General features: G+C 43.8%; 1 long non-coding RNA gene across 1 annotated transcript; it reads right to left on the bottom strand.

The window, feature by feature from the left end:
* Positions 1-7,622: 7,622 nt before the first annotated feature.
* Positions 7,623-8,506, bottom strand: LOC309551123. The gene is made up of 2 exons (XR_014225057.1): positions 7,937-8,506; positions 7,623-7,781 (listed from the first exon to the last, which is right to left on the bottom strand). It is a non-coding gene; the product is annotated as an uncharacterized lncRNA (long non-coding RNA).
* Between the last annotated feature and the right edge of the window lie 5,028 nt (positions 8,507-13,534).

Raw genomic sequence — 13,534 nt, 5'->3', positions numbered from 1 at the left:
GTGATGTGAAGGGTTGGCTGAAGACACTGATGTAAATGGGGGCTGGGAAATGGTATAGCTCAAACATGAGATTCTGACCTATTTCAGAAGAAAAAAACTTTTACCAACTGGACCTCTGTAAATTTTAATTCAAGACCACTGTTTTACATCAACAGCGGGTGGTTACATCAAGGCTGGGTTCGCACTAGCTGCAGCCACAGCTCACAGCAGGGGATCCAGTGCGTTCCTTTTCAACGTTTCAGGTGCAAATCAGGCCCAAATTTTTGCCTGAAGTCAGACCTGAAACAGACCAGAAGGTGCACAGGCCCCTTCGGAATTTCCGACAGCAGCTGAGGTGTGAAGTAGCTCCATTGAGAGCCAGTCACACTCCCCTGTCATGCGAATATGATGCGGGGAAACTTGCATACAATTCGCATCAGTGTAAACCCAACCTTAAAAAAACAAAAATAGTTGTTTTTCAAATTTGGACTGATGGAAAAGGAGTTATGTGTCAGTTGTCTTCAAGAAATCTTTAGAAGTACACTTGCATTCATTTCTACAGTTTAGCAGGTAAGAAAATACTTAAAAAGTCTACATTCATAATACATAACTGTTTAAAAGCTGGGCTTGGAAAAGGACAACATATTGGAGTTTCACCCTCTGAAAAACACACTTAGAAAATTGGTAGGTGGACCCAGGAATTTATTTAGCAATGTTAGCAAGCAGAATATACTTGAAATGTAAAACAATATTCTGTGTTTTGGAGTATGCATGTCAAACTGACTTTTTTGGGGGCACTTGCTCCATCTTTGCATTCATCTGTGGTTGAAGTATTTAAACTGAACAACGTCCCAAAAGCTACTATTTGTTATGTAAATTTGCAGTTCATTACTTCAGGAAATGTTTCAGGGCCCCTTTACACCTGTGAAATGAATTGGGTTACCGGATACACCTGAACATCTAGTATGTCATGCATTGTGTTAAGGCAGGCCATTTATTTCAAATGAACTGGCAAAGCAGCTACAACTAGACTTGTTCTTTTATTTTTCTGTAATGCACAGCAACTCAGCAACTCATGTTCATTGGGTTCACGCCTCATTCTCAAATAATAGAAACTTCTTTAGCTGGGGGTCCTTAAAGTAATACTAAAGGCTTAATCTTTTTTTAAATAAAAGACATGTCATACTTACCTGTTCTTTGCAAAAAAAAAGAAGATGGGGGTTATGCACAGAACAGCCCTGCTCCTCCTCTTCTTGGGTCCCCCACCGGAGCTCTGGGCTCACCCCCCCCCCTCCTGCCAAGTGCCCCCATAGTAAGCCACTTGCTATGCGGGCACTCGTGCGTGCTCGCTCCCAAGCCCCGCTCTGTGTGTCCACAGACATACAGAATGGGACTTGACCCAGCTCTGCTGACTCCTCACTGGCTGTGATTGACAGCAGCGGGAGCCAATGAGGAGGCAGAGAGCTGGGACATCAGCCATTCTCATGCACATCGCTGGATCAGGATCGGGCTCAGGTAAGTATTAACCACTTAAGAACCACTAAGAACTTAAGAAACCACTTATTTTTTAACATTTTAGGACAATTTGCTTTCTGCTACATATGTTGTTTGGTAAAAAAAAAAAAAAAAAAAAAAAAAATCGCAAAAAGCGTATTTTGATTGGTTTGCGCAAAAGTTATTGCGTTTACTAACTAAGGGAAAGATTTTTGTCATTTTTGTTGTTTTTTTTTTAACGAGTAATGGCGGCGATCTGTGATTTTTTTTTCCGCGGTACTGCGACATTGCGGCGGACAGAGCGGACCCTTGACTGACATTTTTGACACTTTTGGGGTTACCAGTGACATTACTGCAGTAATCAGTGCTATACATATGCACTGTTACTGTAAAATGACACTGGCAGTGAAGGGGTTAACTTTTTTTGAGAGGGAGGGGTCATGTGTGTCCCTAGGGGCGTGATTCTAACTGTGATTGGCTGTGGCTTGAGGTGTATGAACAGTGATCAACGGTCCTACATAGTAGAACCGTATGATCACCATTCATTCACAGGGGAGAATGGCAGGCGGCTTGTTTACATTAGCCGCCTGCCTTTCTCCCGCTCTAACGGACGGTCGCGAGTGACCGGCGGACGTCGGGTCCGCCGGTCACACGCGCGGGGGGGTTCGTGACCGCGCGCTCGCTCCCTAGACCCTCACAGGCTAGCAACGTAGCCCTACGTCGCTCTGCCTGTGAGGGGCTGACTGCCGCCGTAAATAGTCGTGCGGCAGTCGGCAAGTGGTTAAGTGGGCTGCAGGGGAAAGCTGCATACTGAGGGTTTTTTACTTTCATGCTGAGAATGCATGAAGGTAAAAAACCACCGGGCTTTACAGGCACTTTCATTTCTAATATTTATTTGAACTTGTATCATTGATCATTTTACACTTGAAAGTCAACAATGGCAAGGTTTTTAAATTATCAGCTAAAAACTAAAAACTATGCGCGGTCAGTAAAATATTTGAGTTTGGTCAGTTAAATTAGTTTGTGGAGTTAGAAACCCCTTCTCTTGTTCTTAACACTGGCATTGATACATCAGCTGTGTATTATATACATTTTCTGTGTACAAAGTCAATTTAGGGCTGGTTCATATTGGCGCGATGCCAGACATTGCATGTGATTCGCACCGCATGGCTGTGCAGATCATATGCGATGTCTGTGCACACCAGTATTGGATCGCATGGGCGTGAACACCCATGCGATCCAATTCCTGTCCAAATTCAAAGTTCGCACTGAGGTCTGCGAACCGATCTGGAGGTGTCATTAACTTTGTATTGACACCCGCAGCAGTTTGCAGAGGGCAGTGTGAACCGCCCGCGATTCAGGTATGATGCAGGAACCCACACTGGATTCGCAGGGTTTCCCAGATTGCAGCAGTGTCAACCGTCCCTTAAGAATGTCCAAATATAATAAGCCATGAGTAGCTTTCCAAAAAAGGTTTGCGTAACAAATGCATATTCCCTTTCAAAGTAGAGTGTCACACCACTGGGACACCCTGTAACTGTTGGTCAGGAAGAAGGCACCAGGAATCCTATGCTAGATCAAGCAAGGGATGAGGTGACATGAGTTACCACTGCCAGACATAAATTCAAGAAAGGCATCTCAATACTGCAGCAAAAGAGTCATTTCCCATCACACTGTAAGAACTCCTACCTGGTAAAATTTAGATCTTGAGCTTGAAGGGTTGATTTACTAAAACGGAGTGCAAAATCTGGTGCATCTGTGCATGGAAGCCAATCAGCTTCTTACTTCAGCTTATTCAGTTAAGCTTGGACAAGAAAACCTGGAAGCTGATTGGATTCTCTGCAGAGCTCCACCAGATTTTGAACTCTCCAGTTTTAGTAAATCAACTCCAATATGTTCTTTGTTTCACTAGGTTTATCCAAAAATCCAAATGTCCTATAAAATAATTCAATATGACCCTAGCTCTTTCAGGGGCACTGACTAAAGTGAATGGTTCTAATCTCTATAAATTCTTTTTTTCACTGTGTAAGGCACCACACTACTGGGTTTCTCGCCTAGGCAAGAATGAGCTCAGCTGCCTGTAGCCTTGTGGGATAATCACGTCATGCATCCAAGGAGGCTTTAGGGAAATCTTGAACACATTGCACATGTCAAATTGGGTGTCATCAGGGGCCAACTGCAAAAACCCCAAAAAAGACAGCTGACCCCCTAATGATGTAAAAAGAGAAGATGGTGGTGGATGACTGGATGTGCTGCAGTGCATTATAGTGGAACAATGCTGTATTTCTAAGGCACATGACTGGATTTATAGTCGATAACCCATCAAAGTGGGGGGGGGGCGATATATGTGGAGAGAGAAGTTTTTTCTGGCTTGGTAAAATATCATCATAAGAGTGCCTATTACCAGTGCTTAGGCCTGAACCCTAAACTGTGGGAGACAGGAAGTGTATGATGTATTATCCTACACCCAATTACAGCTTTGTTTTACTGGGCATCTGGCATTGGATCGGTGAGGCAGTGTGCTAAATTTAAGAGCAGTAGCTGTACCTTATGGTGCCTGCTACCAAGCCAGGACATTCTGTACAAGTTTACCCTGAGCACCTCTACAGATTACAGAAAAGCCAGTGCTGAACTTGACCTTTTGTCAGGCACCATTAACATGAATACCAAAAATGGGAAATTGGTATATTTGTGAAACCAGTGTATTTTACAGATATCCTTGCTGTATGCAGGGGCACATTAGACAAATAACACGTATATAAGATTAGAGATTATGCAACACAATGCATTTTGGATCAGTTTATTTAGAGTCCAGCAGTACAGTAATCGTGTCTAATCTGATATGCATATCCTCATATATGAACACAGATATAATTTTATTTTTGGCAGAAGGCATGCACTGATCTACAAATGAGGTAGAACAGACTAATCAAATATCTTCCAGAGGATTTGAGAGTCTTTAAAGCTCCTGTGTATATACATGCAGATTTCAACAGGACAAATACAATACAAATTACCTAAAAATTTGTTTAATTCTTTGCATACTGGACGAACCTCAAGTCAGTTTTGCCCAATCTGCCTCATTGTCATATTTACTCATCTCTACAACACAAACATTCTCTTTGAGCTGTGTGCTTTTTATGGGGGTAATGACCGTGTGTGTACAAAAGGTCAAGCTAACCTTACAATGGCCACTAAAACCGTCTCCTCGCACAAGCTCACATATGTTATTTTTAAACCACGCAGAATTATATTCTTCTTTCCTGCTGAAAAAAAGCTGGTAACATTTCTCCTCACACCAAAATACTATAACAAACACAGTTTCGTTTTTATAAAGGCAGTTCTTTATTGCTTCCACAAACCAATATATTACAATTACCATTGTCTATGAAGTACAGAAAGCATTACTGAAATTAATATTTGAAGACCCTTAACAAGACTGAAATTGAGATACTGTTGCTGTTAATTCTTCATATAACAAGGACAGTCGCCTACACTAGAGGTCTTCTACTTTGATGATTAGCTCTGCAGAATCATTTGACTACATCGTGATATAGAACTAAAAACATTGGGGTTGATTTACTAAACCTGGAGTGTGCAAAACCTGCTGCAGCTCTGCAGAGAAACCTATCAGCTTCCAGCTTTTTTGTCAAAGCTTAATTGAACAAACTGAAGTTAGAAGCTGATTGGCTACCATGCACAGCTGCACCAGCTTTTGCACTCTCCAGTTATAGTAAATCAACCCCAATACAATCATTATAAAAGATTTCATGGAACACTGAAACTAAGGATTTTCTACCAGAAATGAACATGCTACATCCTCATTTTAGCCAAACTGAAGCCATGTTTATTAAACCACATCTTCTTTGAATGCAATGTTAACCAAAACAAGGACAGTTGTGGTAAAAATAAAAACATTTAACTAGTTTATCCTATGATATTGTAGCTGTTGATCAGGGTTGCTGTCCTCCCCTAAATACATGTATACATTAAGGTATACAAAGGATGCTGTCCTCCCCTAATACACATCTGCATGGAAGTGTGCAAAGGGTGCCAACCCAGCTACCCTCTCCTTAATAAACATCTGCATCCGGGTATACAAATGAGAAATCCCAGCTGTCCTCCTCCTAATACACATCTAAATTACAGTATACGAAGGGTGCTGTATCAGTTTCCCTCCCCTTAATACACCCCTGCATGTAGGTATACCAAGGCTACTGTTTCAGCTACTCTCTACTTCAAACACATCAGCATGGAGATATATGAACGGTGCTGTCCCAGCTGCCCTCCCCTTAATACACCTCTGCATAGAGGTGTGTCAAGGGTGCTACCCTCCCTTAATACATATTTGAACTGAAGTATAAGAAGGCCACTGTCCCAGCTGCCCTCCCCTTAATACACCTCTACATAGAGGTGTGTCAAGGGTGCTACCCTCCCTTAATACATATTTGAACTGAAGTATAAGAAGGCCACTGTCCCAGCTGCCCTCCCCTTAATACACCTCTACATAGAGGTGTGTCAAGGGTGCTACCCTCCCTTAATACATATTTGAACTGAAGTATAAGAAGGCCACTGTCCCAGCTGCCCTCTCCTTAATACACATCTGCATGGTGGTATATGAAGGAAAGTGTTCCAACTATTCGACCCTCATACACATCTGCATAGAGGTATGTCAAGGGTGCTGTCCCTGCTGCCCTGCCCTTAAAACCCATCTGCATGGAGGTATATGAAGAGTGCTACCCCAGATATCCTCCCCTTAAAATACATCTATAAAGAAGTACACCAAGGGTGCTCGCTCACCCATCTGCCCTCCCCTTATTACATATTGCATAAAAGGTATACAAAGGAAAGTGTTCCAACTACCCTACCCTTATACACATCTGCATAGAGGTATACAAAGGGTGTTTTCCCTGCTGTCCTCCCCTTCATACACACCTAAATGGAGATAAATGAGTGCCACCCCAGATACCTTCAGCATTAATACACATCTGCATTGAGGTATACGAAAATCTGGGTCACAGTTGACCTTCCTTTAATACATATCTGCATGAAGGTGTACGAAGGACAGTGTTCCAGCTGTCCTAAACCTTTTACACATCTGCATTGAGGTCTAGGAAGAGCTTTGTCCCCGCTGTCTTCCCTTAATAAACATCTGTATAGAGGTATACAAAAGGGCAGTGTTCAAGGTGTTTTATCCTCAAACACAGATCTACATGGAGGTATACTTTCCTGCAATCCACATCTGCATGGAGGTATACGAAGGGCAGTGCTCCAGCTGTCCACCATTTAATACACATCTACATGGAGGTATACGAAGGGCAGTGCTCCAGCTGTCCACTTTTGAATATACATCTGCATGAAGGTATATGAAGGGCAGTGCTCCAGCTGTCCACCTTTATATATACTGTATATCTGCATGAAGGTATATGAAGGGCAGTGTTGCAGCTGTCCACCTTTTAATAAACATCTGGATGGAGGTATGTGAAGGGCAGTGCTCCAGCTGTCCACCTTTATATATATATCTGCATGAAGGTATATGAAGGGCAGTGTTCCAGCTGTCCACCTTTATATATATATATATATATCTGCATGAAGGTATATGAAGGGCAGTGCTCCAGCTGTCCACCTTTATATATATATATATATATATATATCTGCATGAAGGTATATGAAGGGCAGTGTTCCAGCTGTCCACCTTTTAATAAACATCTGGACAGAGGTATGTGAAGGGCAGTGTTCCAGCTGTCCACCTTTTAATAGACATCTGCATGGAGGTATTCGTAGGGCAGCGTTCCAGCTACCCTCCGATTACTACACCTCTACATGGAGGTATATGAAGGGTGCTGCCCCAGCTACTTTCCTCCTAATACAGATCTGCATGGCGGTATACAAAGGGTGCAGTTCCAGCTGCCCTCCCCTTCATCCACATCTGCAAGGAGGTATGCGAAGGGCAGGGTTCCAGTCCCAGTACGTATCCAGAGGCGCTCCACCATGACATGGGTCTCAGCCACAACCGTACAATATTAGAAGAGTGCAGGGTAAGCGGTTTAGGAGTCTCCTGACAGAAAAACCTGAAAACAAGTCCTGCTGTTGGCAATGTCAGAAAGGTTTCTGTACTTGATAAAAGTGGAAGAATCAGACATTTATTGTAAACTAGGATGCATACTTATCGGTCTCTGGGTATGTTACTTTAGTGACAAGATAAAAAAATATATACTGTATGTGTGTCACCAATGAGGACAGAAATCTTGCAAGCTTTGTGGTGTCAGGGTCTTCCTCTCAGTCACATCAATCACCTTCCTCATAGTCTGAAATGATAAAAAACCTAAAACATGCAAACACACAAAATGACAAACACTACTCCATCACACATAAAGCATTACCTAATACAAGCCTAGCACACATTATGCACACTTCTCTTCACATGGACAGTTTTTGGTAAATAAAGAAGTGAAAAGATTACCTGGAAATGGTTGTTTCCTCAAAGCACAGCATATGTTAGTCACATTGTATATATTGTGTCCTTCCAGCTATGTAGTACAGTAGTCAGGCTCCTTTGCAGAGGTCTCCTGTCTGGCAGCTCTCCACCCCTCCTCCTCCTTCTATTTTTTTTTCTCTGCACATTTTTATTTACTTTACCTCTCCATTCTCTGTCTTCTCCATCCATCCCTTCCTCTCTTCTCATACTACAACACACCATTTTAGCACATTCCCTGTCTCTGCTGCCAGTTCCCTCTCCTGCTGGTTATGTAGACACTGCTCCCCCCTATTTTTTTGGGGGGTGGGGGAGGGTGTAGTGAAAAGGTCTAGAGAAAAAAAAAATAGTGGTATATAAAACAGGGAGAAGATGCAGCAGACACAGCACGGTATTCACACAGAGCAGGAAAGGGCTACAGACAGAGCTTCAATCAGTCTATACAGTCATTAATGCCTCAAAATGGCCGGGGAACAGGAAGCTGTGAGGGGAAGGGCACGGGCGGGAAATGGCTGTGTCTCTGTGTGTTTGCTGTGAGGGGAGCTCAGCGTGTTTTATTATAACCTCTTTTAGTATTATTATACAATAAAAAATACGTATGAGGCGTATTGCCGCCATTACTGAGCCTCCACACGCTTTATATAATCCTAATGGGAGCGAATATCATCGGTTTTACTGCTGAAATGCAGCAATTTCTCAGAAAGGGGTTAACGTTCGCTAAGCCTAACAAGAAATCCTCTTGTGCTGTAAAACCTGCTTTGTAAATGCACCATCTTTATCAGGATGAAGTAGGACAGAGAGAGCGGGAGGGAAGGAACACCCAGTCCTCCCCCTCCCTTCTTTCTCTGCCCGCCATCTGCAGAGTACCTGCTGATAGGGAGGGGGAGAGAGAGAAGAGGGGGGGATGGGCAGAGACTCACAGGCGGCGGCTGCTGCTCAGTATAATGATGAAGATGGAAGGGCTCTTGTGTACACATTATTAATACACACTGATTGTCATCTCCCCCCTGCACAGCCCTGGTGTTCATATTTCACACCATGTGCACATTTTAAACAAAGGGACAGGCTTATGTTGTAACCAACGGACGTCCCGCCTAAATTTCCCGCTGTGTACTCAATGGAAGGTGCACATGACAGAAAACATTCGCCATACAGTGCTTAGGGACAGTTGGTTTGCAGTATTTAGCTGCTTATTATTATACAGGATTTATATAGTGCCAACAGTTTATACAGCGCTTTACAATATAAAAGGGAGACAATGCAATAAAATACAAGAGGATTAGGAGGGCCCTGCTCGGAAGAGCTTACAATCTAATAGAAATCAAAACTAGAAAATTCTGCGCCTACGGCATGATATTGTGGAAAGATTGCGCATGGAAACGTTTGTGTGGTTGTATAGGGCCTGCTCACAGTGGGCAGCCTTTCCCGGAGCAGTCCTCACACAAGACAAGGCAATTCCCTTTGTTTGCAATTAGGTCAGGTCACACCACCATGCTGCAGGGCGAGAGCTGAATAAAGTACGGCACGCGGTACTTATATATTTATTTATTTATTCCCCATTGCTTTGCAGCGCTGAAGTAGTGGATAAAACCAAAACTCTGTCACTTTGGGGTTGATTCACTAAAACTGGAGAGTGCAAAATCTGACACAGCTCTGCATAGAAACCAATCAGCTTCCAGGTTTTTTTTTTTTTTTTTGTCAAAGCTTAAAGCCTATATAAAGACTTTTTTTTTCTTTCTTTTTAACCACTTAAGCCCCGGAGGATTTGGCTGCTAAAAGACCAGGGGGTATTTTGCGATTCGGCACTGCGTGACTTTAACGGACAATTGCGCGGTCGTGCGACGCTGTACCTAAACAAATTTGACGTCCTTTTTTTCCCACAAACAGAGCTTTCTTTTGGTGGTATTTGATCACCTGTGCGATTTTTTGATCACGCGCTATAAACAAAAAAAGAGCGTAAATTTTGCAAAAATAACAATATTTTTCACATTTTTTTATATGAAATTCCCAAAAAATAAAAATAAAATTTTTTTAACATTTTCGGCCAATTTGTTTTATGCTACATATGTTTGGTAAAAAAAAAATCGCAAAAAACGTATTTTGATTGGTTTGCGCAAAAGTTATCGCGTTTACTAACAAAGGGAAAGATTTTTGTCATTTTTGTTGTTTTTTTTAACGCGTAATGGCGGCGATCTGCGTTTTTTTTTGTGGTACTGCGACATTGCGGCGGACAGATCGGACCCTTGACTGACATTTTTGACACTTTTGGGGTTACCAGTGACATTTCTACAGTAATCAGTGCTATATATATGCACCGTTACTGTAAAAACACACTGGCAGTGAAGGGATTAACTTTATTTGAGAGGGAGGGGCTGTGTGTGTCCCTAGGGGCGTGATTCTAACTGTGATTGGCTGTGGCTTGAGGTGTAGTTACACTGATCAACGGTTCTACATAGTAGAACTGTATGATCAGTGTCTCTACACAGGGAGAACTGACAGGCAGCTTGTTTACACAAGCTGCCTGCCTTTCTCCCTCTCCCCCGACGATCACAGAGTGACCGGCGGACATCGGGTCCGCCGGTCACACGCGCGGGGGGTGCGTGACCGCGCGGGAGCGTGCCGCCGGCGGCGCGCGCTCGCTCCCCAGACCCTCCCAGGCTAGTGACGTACCGATACGTCACTCTGCCTGTGAGGGGCTGACCGCCGCAGTATATGTTCGCAAGCGGTTAAATAACAAACATGTTATACTTACTAGTGATAGACCAATATCGTTTTTATAGTGCCGATACCGATATTTTGGTCATCGGATATCGGTATCAGCTGATATTGGAAAATATTTTAGGACATTTAAAGAGGTTGTAAACTCGTTCAAAAAAATTTTTTTTTTTTTACAACCTGCAAGAGAAAGACATAATGAGCTAGTATGCATCACATACTAGCTCATTATGAAATACTTACCTTAGAACGAGCCCCCGCCGTGCCGCTCTCTTACCTGTATGACGAGCGACATGTTCAGTCGCCCGTCTTCCGGGATCGCGGCATCCGGCCATCTGATTGGCCGGAGCCGCGGTGACGTCACTCCAGCGCACGCGCGCGGGAGCCGACAGTCACGGCACGGGGCTCTGAAGGAACGGCACGATCGGCCGTTCCTTCAGAGCGCATGCGCCAGTGACGTCACTGGCTGCATTAAAGGTAAATATCTCCTAAACCATACATGTTTAGGAGATATTTACAGTACCTATAGGTAAGCCTTATCATAGGCTTACCTATAGGTACAACTTCCTGAGGAGGGTTTACTTCCTCTTTAACATTTTTTTTTCCTAGGTACTGTTGTGGAGGGATCTGGAGGCCCAAACCCCTCCTCTGCATTTAAAACGCCAAATTTGGCTGTTTTGAATGCTCGCGTTTTTTTAAATTTGCCGCCGAGTACCCGGAAGTGATGTCATGACGTCACTGCTGGGTTTTTTACATGGAGACCAGATCAGAGCCGAATGTGGCTTTGAACGGGTCTTCGGCGGCCGTGCAGGTAGGATGCCTGGGCCTCCCGGTGGGACGGGAGACCCGCGGGCGAGCCGCGGAAGGCGGCAGGAGGGGGTGGGATGTCCCCTCCTTGTAATGACAGCCGAGCGGCTTCTTAGCTGCATCAGTTGTCATTACAAGACAGCCGACCGTCAGGTATGGACGCCAGTACCGGGGTGATGCCTCTAGTTGTAGGCATCACTCTGGTACAGCACTTTCCCGAAATATCGGTAACCTCAGGGGCCGATTCCAATATATCGGGGAAAGTGCATATCTGCCACCGATATATTGGCATTGTCGATGATCGGTCGATCCCTAATACTTACCTCCTCTATGCAGTTGGATTTGCACAGTGCAGCCTGGATCCTCCTCTTCTCGGGTTCCTCATTCCTGCTCCTGGCCCCTCCCTCCTATCGAGTGCCCCCACAGCAAGCAGCTTGCTATGGGGGCACCGAGCCAAGCTGCAGCTCCGTGTGTCCATTTAGATATGGAGCTGCCGTACAGCCCCGCCCACCCTCTCTTTCCTGATTGGCTGACTGACTTTGACAGCTGCAGAAGCCAATGGTGCCACAGCTGTCTCTCAGCCAATCAGGAGGGAGAGTCGCAGACGGCTGAGGGACTCATGGACATCGCTGGATAGAGATTGGGTTCAGGTAAGTATTAGGGGTGCTGGGGAGGCTGCTACACACAGAAGGCTTTTTATCCTAATGCATAGAATGCATTATGCCTCGTACACACGTGTCAAAAATCGACAGGGAATTTTTGTCCGACGACCGATCTGCCGATTTTCGGCTTGTTAGTATGATGCTTCCGACAACCGAGTCCGACTTTTCGGCCGAAAAAAATCTGGTGTGAAGGCTATAAAATTTTTGTCCGCCGTCAAAACACGGCCGATTTTCGTGCAGTCAGTACAGATTTAGACAGGGAAAAATCTAATGAGCAAGACTGGGCATGCTCAGAGAAGAAAGAACACAAAGAAAGCAAACCAACACATGACATCACTTCTGAAGTAGAATTCTGTCGGGCGAGAAAATTTGTGTGCAGTCTAGGCATAATCCAACCAACAAAACACCACTCTGGACAAAAGACGGACGATCGGTCGGCCGATAATCGTTGCGTGTACTAGGCTTTAGGATAATAAAACCTTCTGACTTTACAACAGCTTCAAAGGATAAGTTCACCTTTTGACGAAAAATAATAAATGCACTTTTTTTTTTTTTTTTGCAGGTAAAAAAATAGCATTTCTTAGTTTTGGCTTTTGGAGCCTGTAAAGCATTGCGCCGGCGATCAGCAGATCACTGAGGCCATGCAGGTCTCCTCCAGATCTGTCAGTGTATTGGCTTGCTCGTACCTTGTACGAAGAAGCCAATAGATTCGGAAAGGAAGATTCAATAAAATATCACGGCGTTCATTGAAAACTAGAAAGCCAACATCCGCAAAGGCTGTCAGACCTTGTAGGCAGCAGACACAATTGCCGGTGCATTCATAACATGTTACACCCTGAAGGCTGGTTCACATCCACAAAAACGCACTCTAGATCCGTTCTGGATGCGTTCCTGCATGTACGGTTTTATTATTTTTGACACGTTCTAGTGCATTTTTGGATGCATTCCAGGTGCTTTTTTTCCTGTTTTTTTATCCCTGTACTAGGGTCCGGTTCATTTTTGATGCATTCCAGTGCATCCCGTTGCATTTTCTATGCGTTTTACCACAGTCCAGTGCAGGAAAAATGTATCTTTTTTTTTTTTTTTGTTTTATGGAACTATGCCATTGGAAACCATATAACCTACTTTCCATGCGTTTTTGATGCAGAAAAAAAAATGCACTGGGCTGCATGTGGTGTGAACTGAACCTGAATATAGGTGTAACATGGTATGAAAAGTGAACTTATCCTTAATTGAACAAGCTGAAGTTAGAAGCTGATTGGCTACCATGCAGAGCTGCACCAGATTTTGCACTCTCCAGTTTTAGTAAATCAACCCCTTTGAGACATTAGTTTAAAGAGAAATAAAAGGTTGCAGGGCCATATTCTGTTTTCATCGCATGAGCACCTGACAAAGCACACAT

The sequence above is a fragment of the Pelophylax lessonae genome, assembly GCF_965119305.1.
Source record: "Pelophylax lessonae genome assembly, chromosome: 3".
In the NCBI taxonomy this organism is placed as follows: domain Eukaryota; kingdom Metazoa; phylum Chordata; class Amphibia; order Anura; family Ranidae; genus Pelophylax; species Pelophylax lessonae.
The sequence above is the reverse complement of the archived record's forward strand: the minus strand, read 5'-3'. Positions and strand labels throughout refer to the sequence as shown.